The following is a 12,125-nucleotide window of genomic DNA, read 5'->3' as shown; positions in this document are numbered from 1 at the left end:
GGGGTGGTTACTTCAAGAATCTAGCTCAGTTGCCCCTTGTGATGTCAAAATGAAAAAGTATTTCACAGCATCAATCCTACATGAAGTGAAACATGAATAAGCAGACATGTGTAGTGCTTTAATGACCTTTCACCTCTATCACTTGTCCCTTGGCTACTATCTTTGTCTATCGAGAGAGGAGGGAAGGAGGGAGAAAGGGAGGCATGAGAGATCACTAGCAATTGATTATTTTTGTCTTTTTACTAGGAAAATGGGTTTCTAAAACTTGAACAGAGGAGCTTTTCTGTCCTAGGGAATGGGTTAGGGGTCCCCGGAGGCGTCGTCTCCCTGGCTTTCAGACACCTTCCCACCCTTCGTCTGTTTCAGGAACCAGTTTTGGGTTTTCTTCCTGAAAGGCTGCTCGTGTTCACTGATGTAACACTCCCACCATGAAGCCTCGGTGCCATCAGCAGGAGTGACCAGGCCCCGGAGGGAGGCGAACCTAGACCTTCACCAATGCTCCAGCAGGTGGCTGCTTATGCAGTCGTGTCTAGGGCTGTCCGCAGGGGTGTCATTAAAGTCCTTCAATATGAGGCCGAAAACATCTGTAACGATAACAAATCTAACAGGTTAGATAACAACTTTAACAAATGATACAGGTTATTGAAAACGTCCAACATTCCAATGGCAATTTGGATGGCTGTAACACTGGGGTTGGAGACTTGAGAACTGATCAGAAATCGTTCCTCTTTGACGAGGATCACATTACCCGTTATGGAGGATCGGCGGCAGCAGCAGGATTGGAACATTCGACTTTTGGAGTTATACATTTTGTACCAACCTCGCCTCTGACAGTGGCCACATCAGATTAAAGGCTTTACTGTCTCATTAAAATAGTGCCATCTAGTGGTGGCTATTTCAAACTGTAGCTAGGTGTCCTGACGGTTGTCACAAACCCTCGAAGGGGTCTGCATCCATGTATATGTGTATGTATATATACACACATATTTAATATATGTACACATAATTATAATTTATAACAGGCATATTTACTTATTTATCTATTCCTTCAACAAATTTACTTGCCAATTATTCCAGAATGGGCCTCTTGATGAGGGTTGTTTTCACGGAGTAAGGAAGGCTGCGCTGATCTCCAGGGGCTTATAGTCTAGATCTTTGTAATCCAGAGTTAATGACTCTGACACAAGAACATGGGGCGTCCAGGAGACTCCAGTGTTCAAAGCTTTAGTAGCGTTGTTGGAAGTCCTACTTACATATAAAGCCATACCTGGCTTGGAAGAACGGAAGCCAGGAAGACCACGGAGATGCGCCATCTACTTGAGCTAGCATAGGATTCCCGGACCTCTAAGATCTCCTTTGGGTTCTCTGTATGTCTCCGGCCCTATGTCTAAATCAAGAACCATAATGAGCTTGAGATTCACTTTCTTTTGTGGATTTGCCTGGCCCTTCTAGGATGAACATAATGGCGCGTTAAAAGCCTCGGATGTTTCTCAGAAAAACAACAATAAATTTTGTATTCCTTATCTGCCTTTTGCTCATTTATATTTCCCTTTCTGCCCTGGAGGTTTTCTTGGGCACTTTCCTCTCCCGTCTCTGAGCACTCCAACCACATGGTTCTTTCCTGATGTTCACACTTGTGCGAGCCTGCTGAGGCCGCTGATCTCTCTTACTCCAAGGGCTGTTTTTACTAAAAAAAAAATAATAAGTAAAAACAAAAAAGGACAATAATATTGACCTACCTACCTTAATTAGTGTTGGTAAAGTGTTTTAATTATAATTTTGTATGCTCTACCATTAAAACACAAGCTTGATATATATATATATATTTTTTTTTCTTTACTTGTTTTAAGTTATACTGTGTGAAAATTTCCCCTCGTACTGTTTTTGGGTAGAGTTTAACACTTACAAGATTTCCACTTCATTTGCTTTTTAACACCAAACTCCTAGAATAAGTCTTCACGTCCCTTCTAATTGTTCTTATTAGACTCCCTCCCCTGGTTTTGCTAGGAACAGCTCTCCACCCTTCTCACCGTGAGCTGGCACAGTGCTCACTCATGCTCGCTCTTTCTGCCACACTCTTGCCTTTCTTGGTTTCAACATTCTTGCTCGATGTCCCCCACCTTTTTTTTTTCCGGGAGACAGGGTTTCTCTGTGTAGCTCTGGCTGTCCTGGAACTCACTCTGTAGACCAGACTGGCCTCGAACTCAGAGATCTGCCTGCCTCTGCCTCCCCAGTGCTGGGATTAAAGGCATGCGCCACCACCGCCTGGCACCCGATGTCCTTTCAACGTGCTTGCTGGAGGCCCTTTCGTCCACGTGCTCAGCTGCCGTCCTTTCAGCCCTTCTGTTGTCCCCAAACTCTTCTCCCGAGTCTCTCACGTGCTTTACCTTTTGATGCGTCTGCTCTCTCCATCTTTTGGATTCTATCTCTCAAACTGTCAGGCGCCACTGCAAATAGAGAGGTCCCATGTTTAGCTTGTCCCAGAAACCCTCCACCCTATCTAGGAAAATAATATTCTTCTGCAGAAAAAGGAGGGTAAAGATATGTAAGGAAGAAGCAATGAATTATCCATCCATCCATCCACCCACCTACCCAAATACCCACTGGATATGCACTGTACTATGGAGCATATGGAGACAGAGACCAAGAGTAAGATGGCCCTTGCTGACTAAGGGGCTCAGACTCTAACCAGAAACAAATATTTCAAGAAATTGCTATGACATAGCTATGATATGGGCTACATAGACATAGATGGAAAGAAGCTGGAACTTCTACAATGAATGGTAGAGGACACGGGGAAAACTCAGAGCACAAGGCCCTTGGAGAAGGGATATACGATGTTTTGGAGAATATACTTGGAAGTGATTTGGGTCACTGAAGGTCATTTCAGGTAAATGATAAGAGAATGAAGCTGTTGGTGAATGTGGTGAACCCAGAGAATGGGGGATACAGGCAGATGAGGTTGTAGCAGGGAGAAGGCAGCTCCGTGGAAATTCTGACGTACTGTGCAATAATCTGGGTGTTACTGGGTAAATACTGAGTAGTTGTGTGCAGACAGTGTGTAAGTATGTGCACTGTGTGCATCATAAGGAGATTAAAAGCCAATGGATTTGATGTATTTCAGCCATCAAATGGACAGAAGTGGTGGGTGACTAGATGCAGAGGGAGGAAGAGGAGTTGCTACAATATGTCTGCTTTCATTTGGCCTGTTTCCTCCCAAGAACTTCAAATTCCCCTGAGCTGGTTTCCTTTTCTAGACTTCAGACTTCCTCTTTGTTGGTAGGGTGTTTTCCTAAGGAACCTGGCACTGCAAGTTTCTATGTAGCTACTTGGAGTCGATGCCTTAAATGTGAACAATGTGATTATGTTTTCTCACTCTGCCTACATTTGGCTATTTGGTGTTGAGCTCTGCTTGTTCTGATGTGTGTAGATGATTCCACGGCTCAGCTTGAGAGAGACAGATTATGGGGTGCAGGGGGCTAATACACCCACACATGTGCCTGTGTGGTGGTAGTGAGTAGTAGTGTAGGTAAGGAAATAAAGAGAACTTCAACTGCCAAGCTTACAGCCCAGGAGCCCTGTTGGTGTTTGTGAGATGGAATAAATAACATTTCCAAATGTGCCTAAAATAAAGCGAATTCTTGTTATCCTTGTAATATATTATTGGAGGGCTCTTCAAGGGAAGCCTGGCCTTGAAGCCTGGGGTCAGCTGTGGAGCAGTGGACCGTGCCATCAGACAGAAAACTTGGTAAGGTAGAGTAGATTTAGAAACCCTGGTACCCTCATACCTGAGGACAGGGGGTGTTTCATCTACTCCCAACCAGGTTTCTGTCCTGGGACATGTGACCACAGCCACCCCATGGAGAGGACTGGGGCAGCATTCAAAGCCCTTCCACATCCAGAGGAGGCATCCCTGACATCTCAGACTAAACCAATAGAAAGCATCTAATATCTCAGACCAAACCAATAGAAAACATCTACTCTTAGACCTCAACCCACTCCAAAAGAAGACCCTGTTCACAAGGAATAAAGTGCAGAGGAATTATTTCATCAAAGATCATCTGAGAGCTGACAGTGTCTGTATATAGAGCTGTATGCAACCCTTTGGGGAAGAGACTTCTTTCCTGAAGCTTTTGCTGCTGGAAGCTGCTCAAGCCTACCGAGGTCACTTCCTGGTCAGTGGCTCTAACCTTGGCTCTTAGTCCCCTCACTCCAGAGCAGTGGCAGCCATGGAAGAAACCTGGTAGCTCTTCAGATCTGATGCCCTCACCAACTTACTGTACCCATCTACCTTCCATTCTGTGGCCACAGAAGACCAGCTTCTCTTCCCTTTCAGAAAGCACCACTCTTTTGGCTGCTCCAGCTGGGCCAGAGGCCAACAGACTCTGTATACAGCAACTATTTTCTTGTTACACAAACTCTAAAATTGTTTTATATTTCCCCAACTGAAAACTGGGATGGGTGCTCCACTGTGGTATGTTTTTTTTCTTGGTGGCTTATGACCAAGCTAGGATTCTCCTGTCTTAGAATTCACTGAAGGATCACTATACTGACTTGCTGTAGGGCTTAACATCATGGCTTAAGGAATAAGACACCATTGAAAGGTATTTGATCACACTGTGAACCCCAACTTTGTATTATTAACTGAAAAATCCTGTTTCTAGTTGTAGTGTGACTCAGCCCTTAGCACACACCTTTAATCCCTCTGGCTGGAATACAGACATGTCTTTAGTACACACCTTTCATCCCAAATAATAAAGGTAAAGTTAGTTTGTAGAAAGAAGCAGCCATGTTTGAAAGTGATGTCTAATTGAGTGGCAGACAAAGTGACGAATCAGAGAAAGACTTGGCAGAATAGGATATGCAAAACTCTCTGAGAAGAGAGAGGAAAGGGAAGCTACTTAAGAAGCAGGCAGAAAGTAACAAGAGGAGGCTGTTTTACTGGGAAGTTTTACAGAGACAGGTTGAAGAGCAAACAAGCTAGACACAGGTGAAGATAGAACAAGCCAGAGAATAAGAAGAAGCCAGAAGATTAGAACAGATTAATAGAGTTGGGGCTGGTGAGATGACTCATCGGGTAAGAGCACCGACTGCTCTTCTGAAGGTCCTGAGTTCAAATCCCAGCAACCACATGGTGGCTCACAACCACCCATAATGAGATCTGATGCCCTCTTCTGGTGCATCTGAAGACAGCTACTGTGTACTTATTTATAATAATAAATAAATCTTAAAAAAAAAAAAAACAGAGTTAGTATGAGGACAAGCAGAGCCATTCATTAAGAAACTGAGAGAAGCCAGATTGAATCAGCCAGCTTGGCGAGGAGTTTGACCGAGAACATCTGAGCTGACCAGCCAATCAGAGTTCAGAAAGAATTAGAAAGGGTGAGCTTATTCAGCAGTAAGTCTCAGGGACTGAAACCCTTCTAGGCCTAGATTAGATTGTATGGAGGGTAGAAGCTTCCAGGAGTAGGCCTAGGTTAGCAAACTGGGACATCATCAGGCAAATAAAAGGGACATTTACATCTGGTGTTCACCATGGTTGGAAGAAAAGCCCAACATGATCAGAGAAGAAGAAAACTGGGCATCATTGCAGAAAGCAGAGGACGTCTGACTGACAGAAAGCTGCAGAGGAGAAATTTACCTGGGATCATCTATGATCCCAGCAGTTCTTTGAGTTGGGCTGGACTACCAGAGAGACACAGAAGACTGAAGAAGCAAGAGCTTTGAGCTCAGAGCAAGAAATGTTGCAGGAGCCTCTGAGATAGCAAATCACAGCAAGCCACCCAAAACAGACAATTTTAATTACAGAGTCAGACTTGGCCTGCATTTAAAAAAGAGGGTGGGGGGTAAAATCCATTTCAGATCCCTTAAGAGCAAAAGAAAGACTTGAGGGGATTGAACAAGCAGTACTCACTGCAACTCTGACCACTGCAGTAAATTCCTCCCTACTTTTAATTGCAGTCTTTATATCTTTCCTCTCAAAAAGGCTGAAAAGTAATTGTACAACAAGAAGGAATAGCTATGGTAATACAAAGGCTTGGGAGACAAAAGACAGGAAGTATGAGGATAGGAACTACTTAATTGTGAACCTATGGCACCTAATGAAATTGAGGATCAAGACAGACAGCACATTGACAACAGGTAAGAAGCCCGGCTTGATGGTGTGAAGCCAGGCATGGAATGCAAGTGTCTAGATGTCTTGTCTATGTGTGGACTCATAGAGAGCTAATTGTACCTTGATAAACAGAAAACGAGGATAGGATTACTTGAAAGACATTGGATTGTAGGGAAAAAAAACCCTACTGAATTAGACCAACCTGTATACTTTAAGGATGTTTTAACATCATAATGGAACTCAGGGAATATATTAATCTGGGGAAGAGGTTTTGCCTATGAAAGACTATAGGTTTCCTCAAAACTGATAAAGACCTGCTCTGAATAAGAGAAGCTTCCTCATGAAAGGCCTCAAGGAAGGAAGAGATGCAGAAAGAGAACAGCTCAGACAACACAGAAAGTAGATCCCCTCTGCATGGAGACAGCTTAACAAGCCAGGTAAGGAGCGGCTTGTTCCTCAGACTGACAGACTGGAAAACCATGATGCTGAGATGGACTGCTGCTGAGCAGCAGGTTCGGCTGCGAGCTTCACAAGGATGCTCGCTCGCTCACTCGGTCGCTCGCTTGCTTGGACTCTTAAGTTTTGGAGATTGATACCTGTTTTTTATATAATAGTTAAACTGTGTACAATATTTAGCTTAGACAAAAAGGAAGAAGTGTTGCAGGGTATTTGATCACACTGTGAGGTTGTTATTTACCACTTTCTGGTTGTGGTGTGGCTCAGCCCTTAGCTCTCACTTTTAATCCCAATGAAGGTAAAGTTAGTTCATAGAAGGAAGAGCCCATGTTTAAAAGTGATGTGTGAGCAGACAAAGTGATGAATCAGAGAAAGATTTGACAGAATAGAATATTCCTAAAGCTCATGAGAAGAAAGAGGAGAGGGAAGCTACTTGGGGGTCAGTGCAGAGAAAAAGAAGAGTTTTACTGGGACAGATTGAAGAGAGAACAAGCTAGACACAGGTGAAGACAAAACAAGCCAGACAATGAGAAGGAGCCAGGAGATTAGAACAGATTGCCTGAGTTAGTTTGAGGACAAGCAGAACAATTCAGTCAGAGGCTCAGAGAGAAGCAGATTGAATCAGTCAGCTTGGAGAAGAGTTTGAGCCAGAACAACTGAGATGACCAGCCAGCCAGAGTTCAGAAAGAACTAGGAAGGGGTGAGCTTATTCAGCAGTAAGTCTCAGAGGTAGAAAACATTCTAGGCTTAGATTAGATTGGATGGAAGGTAGAAGCTTCCAGGATGAGGCCTAGGTTAGCAGATAGAGGCAGTAAGTCATGGAGAGGACAATTACATTAGGTGAATAAAATTATAAGTTGTAAGACCCATTATGTATAGATCCAGCAACTCCTCTCCTTTCTCTCAAGAGCCATCCCTAACCTGTCTACTTTAGTTGATGATCTTCTGCTTCTATTGCTTCTGTCTAGGAAGAGACAGTATGTGCACATTCATTCCCTGGGTCTGGGAAGGGACATTATATACACATTCACTGTGTGCACACTCATTACTCACTGTGTGCACACATACTGTGTATACACTTGCTATGTGCACACCCACTGTGCACACATTCATGGTGTGCACACTCACAATGTGTACACCCATTATTTGCCCATCTGCTCCTGGTGCCCCATTCTCCTTGCATTTGTCTATCATTCTAGGTGTGTTACATGTCCTTTCCTTGTAAAACCCCTGGGATCTTAGCCTATGTGCACAATCCCACAGAACACAACTGGATGACAGATCTCTGCAATGGCAAGAGGTTTATTGATCCAACGCGCGTGGGGTTGCTCAGCCTCGCAGGGAGAGTCAACCCTGAACTCAAAAAACACACATCTTTTATACTCTCCTTGCAAGGGGGGTGAACAGCTATATAATGATTAGTCATCAAACAGCAGCATATTTTTAAACTTATTGGTCAGCTATTACTAAAGCTGGAAACTTTGGTGGTAAGGATGTTGACAGCTTGTGGTTTTCCCCGGAATTCAGCACAGGGAAGGGAAGGGGAGTTATTCTGAGGACAGCTAATCTTCTTTTTGCAACTTGGCCTGGTCACTCTGACCACCAGTTTTGTTTTGGCTGGTCTTAACTTAGTCTGGTCATCTGACCACCAAAAACTTTGTTTCTGTTTTCCCAGAACTCTTTTTAGTAAAAACAGACAGATGTTTTCACATTCTCAGAACTTTGTTTCTATGTCCTCACATTCACACATAGATTTCTGTCTCCAATATTTAGTCCTGAGTAGCCTCATGCTTGACTGATTGCATTAACAGTCCTGATTGTATGTCCTTTCTGAAACCTCATGCTATTGATATATTCCTTTGTAATTTCATTCATTCAGGCAGGTTTTCCCATCTTTGATTCTGAGATTAAACGTTCCGATTTTGGACTTGTGGAGTTGGTGCCAAAGAGCCTGATTCCAATTTTGATGTTAGACTATGGATAAAATTTAGACTTGAAAGGACACTTCCTGAGATTGTCCCCATAGGCTCATATATTTGCTGGACTGTTTAGGAGGGTTGATGAAGTGTGGCCTTAGAGATGGAGTGACACTAGATCCAGGTTCCCTTCCTGCTGGGTAGATAGAGAAGACAAACTCCCAACTTCTGCTCTATGCTGAGCCCGCTAGCCTGCAGCTGTAATTCCAGCCATGATGATAATGTACTCACCCTATGAAACTATAAACCAGCCCCAATTAAATGCTTTCTTTTATAATTTGCCTTGGTCATGGTGTCTTACAGCAATAGAACAGTGACTAAGACACTTTCCTATCACTGTCTCTTTTAGGAAACACATGAGCATCCCCTGATATCATGGCACCGTTGGGCATGTAGATACCCTAACCCACGAAATAACCCCTCTCTATCCCTATCTGAAGCCCTACCAGTAGACAGGCCCAATCTAATTTCTTCTCTGTCTTGACATCCAGATTAGCTTGCTCCCTATTCTGTATGCAATAAACTTTGTGTATGCAATATCAGTAGCCTTGATATCTAGCCTATGAATTAGGGGCTAAATGGAACCTCACCATTACAGGGTGACTATAAAACAAAAGCTAATACATGTAATACTTGTAGATAGTTGGGGAAAATGCTCCCTTGTCATGGCCATTGTCAGGCAAAGCATGTGGAATAATGCTCTATTGCACAGTCACCTCTGTCCACCCATTGTGGACCCCAGGTATGTGATCAAGCTCAGCTACTATTAACAGAGCCTCCTGGCCAAGCAAGAGCAGCTTTAGTGAGGTCAGGCAGGGTCAGACAGGTCCACTAGAGATAGATGAATCCCCAAACTTGTGAGCTAAATGGTTATTGTCTACATCTTTGTGGTTCTGCAGTCTTATGAAGCAAGAGGTTGAGTGATAAATCAAGTGTGCAGACTTCTAGACTCACGTTGGGGTAGATGAGAGAGTCTCCAAACAATATCAAGTCCTATGGTAACCTGCAAAGGGTTATAGTCAAATTCATGTTTCATTCTTACCACTCTATTTTTAAGAGTTTATTTTGTTTAATTTTTTTTTGTGCTAGGACTCTTAATAAGCAATTAAAAAAAAAAGCCTTAAGTAAGATTAGCAATTTGCACCTTTTTAAAAATTAACAGCGCTCTGTTGTTTTGATATTGAGCTCCATTACCAATTTGCATCTTTAAAGAGGTGTAACCTTTCTCAGATATTTTGCTCTGTGTTCTTATATTTAACTAGCAAGACTCGATTCTTACATTGCTTATGCTGCATTTACTACTGCACAATTAAAGCAAGCAAGGAAGGAGAAACAACCCGAGGCTCAGGAAGCAGGAACATGATGTAGATTTCAGTAATGTAGCCTATCTGAAGGAGGTAAGCAATCCTACCAAGGTAGCTCTGTGTGTTCACAAAGGAAGAACGTTCTAGAATTTCAGGAGGCACATTATATTACTTGCATCATTGTTGATGTGATAAGATACCATGATCTCTGTCAACAGGAAAGGGATTATTTGGCTTACAGTTCCAAAGAGATGACATCTACCATGGTGGGTGTACTGGCTGGTTTTGTGTGTCAACTTGACACAGGCTGGAGTTATCACAGAGACGGGAGCTTCAGTTGAGGAAATGCCTCCGTGAGATCCAGCTGTAGGGCATTTTCTCAATTAGTGATCAAGGGGGTAGGGCCCCTTGTGGGTGGTGCCATCCCTGGGCTGGAAGTCTTAGGTTCCATAAGAGAGCAGGTTGAGCAAGCCAGGAGAAGGCAAGCCAGTAAGGAACATCCCTCCATGGCCTCTCCATCAGCTCCTGACCTGCCTGAGTTCCAGTCCTGATTTCCTCTGGTGATCAACAGCAGTGTGGGAGTGTAAGCTCAATAAACCCTTTCCTCCCCAACTTGCTTCTTGGTCATGATGTTTGTGCAGGAATAGAAACCCTGACTAAGACAGTGGGGAAGGCATGAGCAGAGGCAGAGAAAGCATGGTGGCAGGAGCAGGATGCTGGTGGATCACAGTTTCATCCACATTGGAATGGAGAGGCAAGGCTGTTAACCCTCAAAACCAGTGACATAATTCCCCTGCAAGGCTGAGCCTCCTAAAGATCCCATAACCTCCAACATTAAGTGGGAAACCAATGGGGGACATTTCTCACCCAAACCACAGCCTACAGCAACACAAATTTCTTGAGTAGTGGAGACAATACCTTACTCTAACTCCAGAGAACAGTCAAATGTGCTGCCAGCTGTACAGAGTCATGGACACTTCCAGTTATATAATCAAGCTGTCTCCACTGAAAATCATGTTTCCCAATAGAAGGAAATATATTTTAAAACTAGATTTTGTGACTTGAATCCCTAGGACCCATGTAAAAAGCCTGGTGAGGCAGCATATGCCGGGAAATCCCAATGTCAAGAGGTCTCTACCAGAAGACCCCACATGCTTGCCTGCCAGCTAGTCTCAGCAATTGGTGAGCTCTACTGGGAAACCTTGTCCCCCCAGTGAGATAGAGCACTACTGGGGAAGACAACTGACTTTGACCTCTGGCTCCACACAGGAACTAATAGTCATACACATGTGTACTCACACATAACATACACCACACACACACATGCACACACATAACACTTTAACAGACATACACATGTGTACTCACACATAACACACAAATCACATACATATACATACACACATATGTGCACTAACAAGCATACATGTGTGTACACAGACACACACTAACAGGCATATACATGTATACACAAAGACACTAACAGGCATATACATATGTACTCACACATAACATACATACTTACACATCACACATATATGCATACATGTACACATGTGCACTAACAGATATACACATGTATACACAGACACATATCAACAGGCATATACACGTGTATCCATATAACACATATGTACAAACACATAGAGACTCGTACATGCCTGCCTGTGCACATACATATGCAGGTACACCACTTAAACTAGAGTAATTGTCTATACACTTTTCAAATTATACCAAATTACAAAACACTTCTTTATGAATATGCAACCAATAAGCAGATGCTATGAAACCAGGAACAAAAAGCATATGTTTGTTTTGTCTAGTGACAACTGGAGCCTACTTTATAAATTGTCTCAAACCTGTGTGATCTGGAACAGAGCCAGATCTTGATGACTCTTTCGTGTGACCTTGAAAGAGTGTAGGAATTCTCAGTACATTTTAGAATTCTTTGTGAATTCTAAACCTAAACCTAAAAGCTTGAATTTTATCTTTAATTAATGTCATTTACCTCAAGTTAATTGTTCTTTGGTACAATAAATAGAAAGGTGATGTCAGTATTCACAGAACTGGAAATGGGCTGGGGGTGCATTCAGGCTTGACCCACCTGGCCGCCATAGGGCCACATGACCCATCATCAGTCTTGCCTTTGGTTACCTATGAGGGCGAGCATGCTGTCCCCATGGCAACAGTCTAGCAATTTACATGGGTTTCTTTGGAGAACCCCATTCTGGAAAAACCACAGGATATTTTAGTTTATCATTTATAGCTCAGCCA

At 43.2% G+C, this 12,125-nt stretch overlaps 1 long non-coding RNA gene across 1 annotated transcript; it reads right to left on the bottom strand.

Moving 5' to 3' along the window:
* Positions 1 to 441: 441 nt before the first annotated feature.
* On the bottom strand, positions 442 to 9,936 carry LOC116070772. The gene is made up of 3 exons (XR_004110557.1): positions 9,827 to 9,936; positions 2,388 to 2,447; positions 442 to 584 (listed from the first exon to the last, which is right to left on the bottom strand). It is a non-coding gene; the product is annotated as an uncharacterized LOC116070772 (long non-coding RNA).
* Positions 9,937 to 12,125: the final 2,189 nt, after the last annotated feature.

This window comes from Mastomys coucha, unplaced genomic scaffold, assembly GCF_008632895.1.
Source record: "Mastomys coucha isolate ucsf_1 unplaced genomic scaffold, UCSF_Mcou_1 pScaffold22, whole genome shotgun sequence".
In the NCBI taxonomy this organism is placed as follows: domain Eukaryota; kingdom Metazoa; phylum Chordata; class Mammalia; order Rodentia; family Muridae; genus Mastomys; species Mastomys coucha.
Note: the sequence above shows the minus strand (reverse complement) of the source record. Positions and strands in the feature narration are given on the sequence as shown.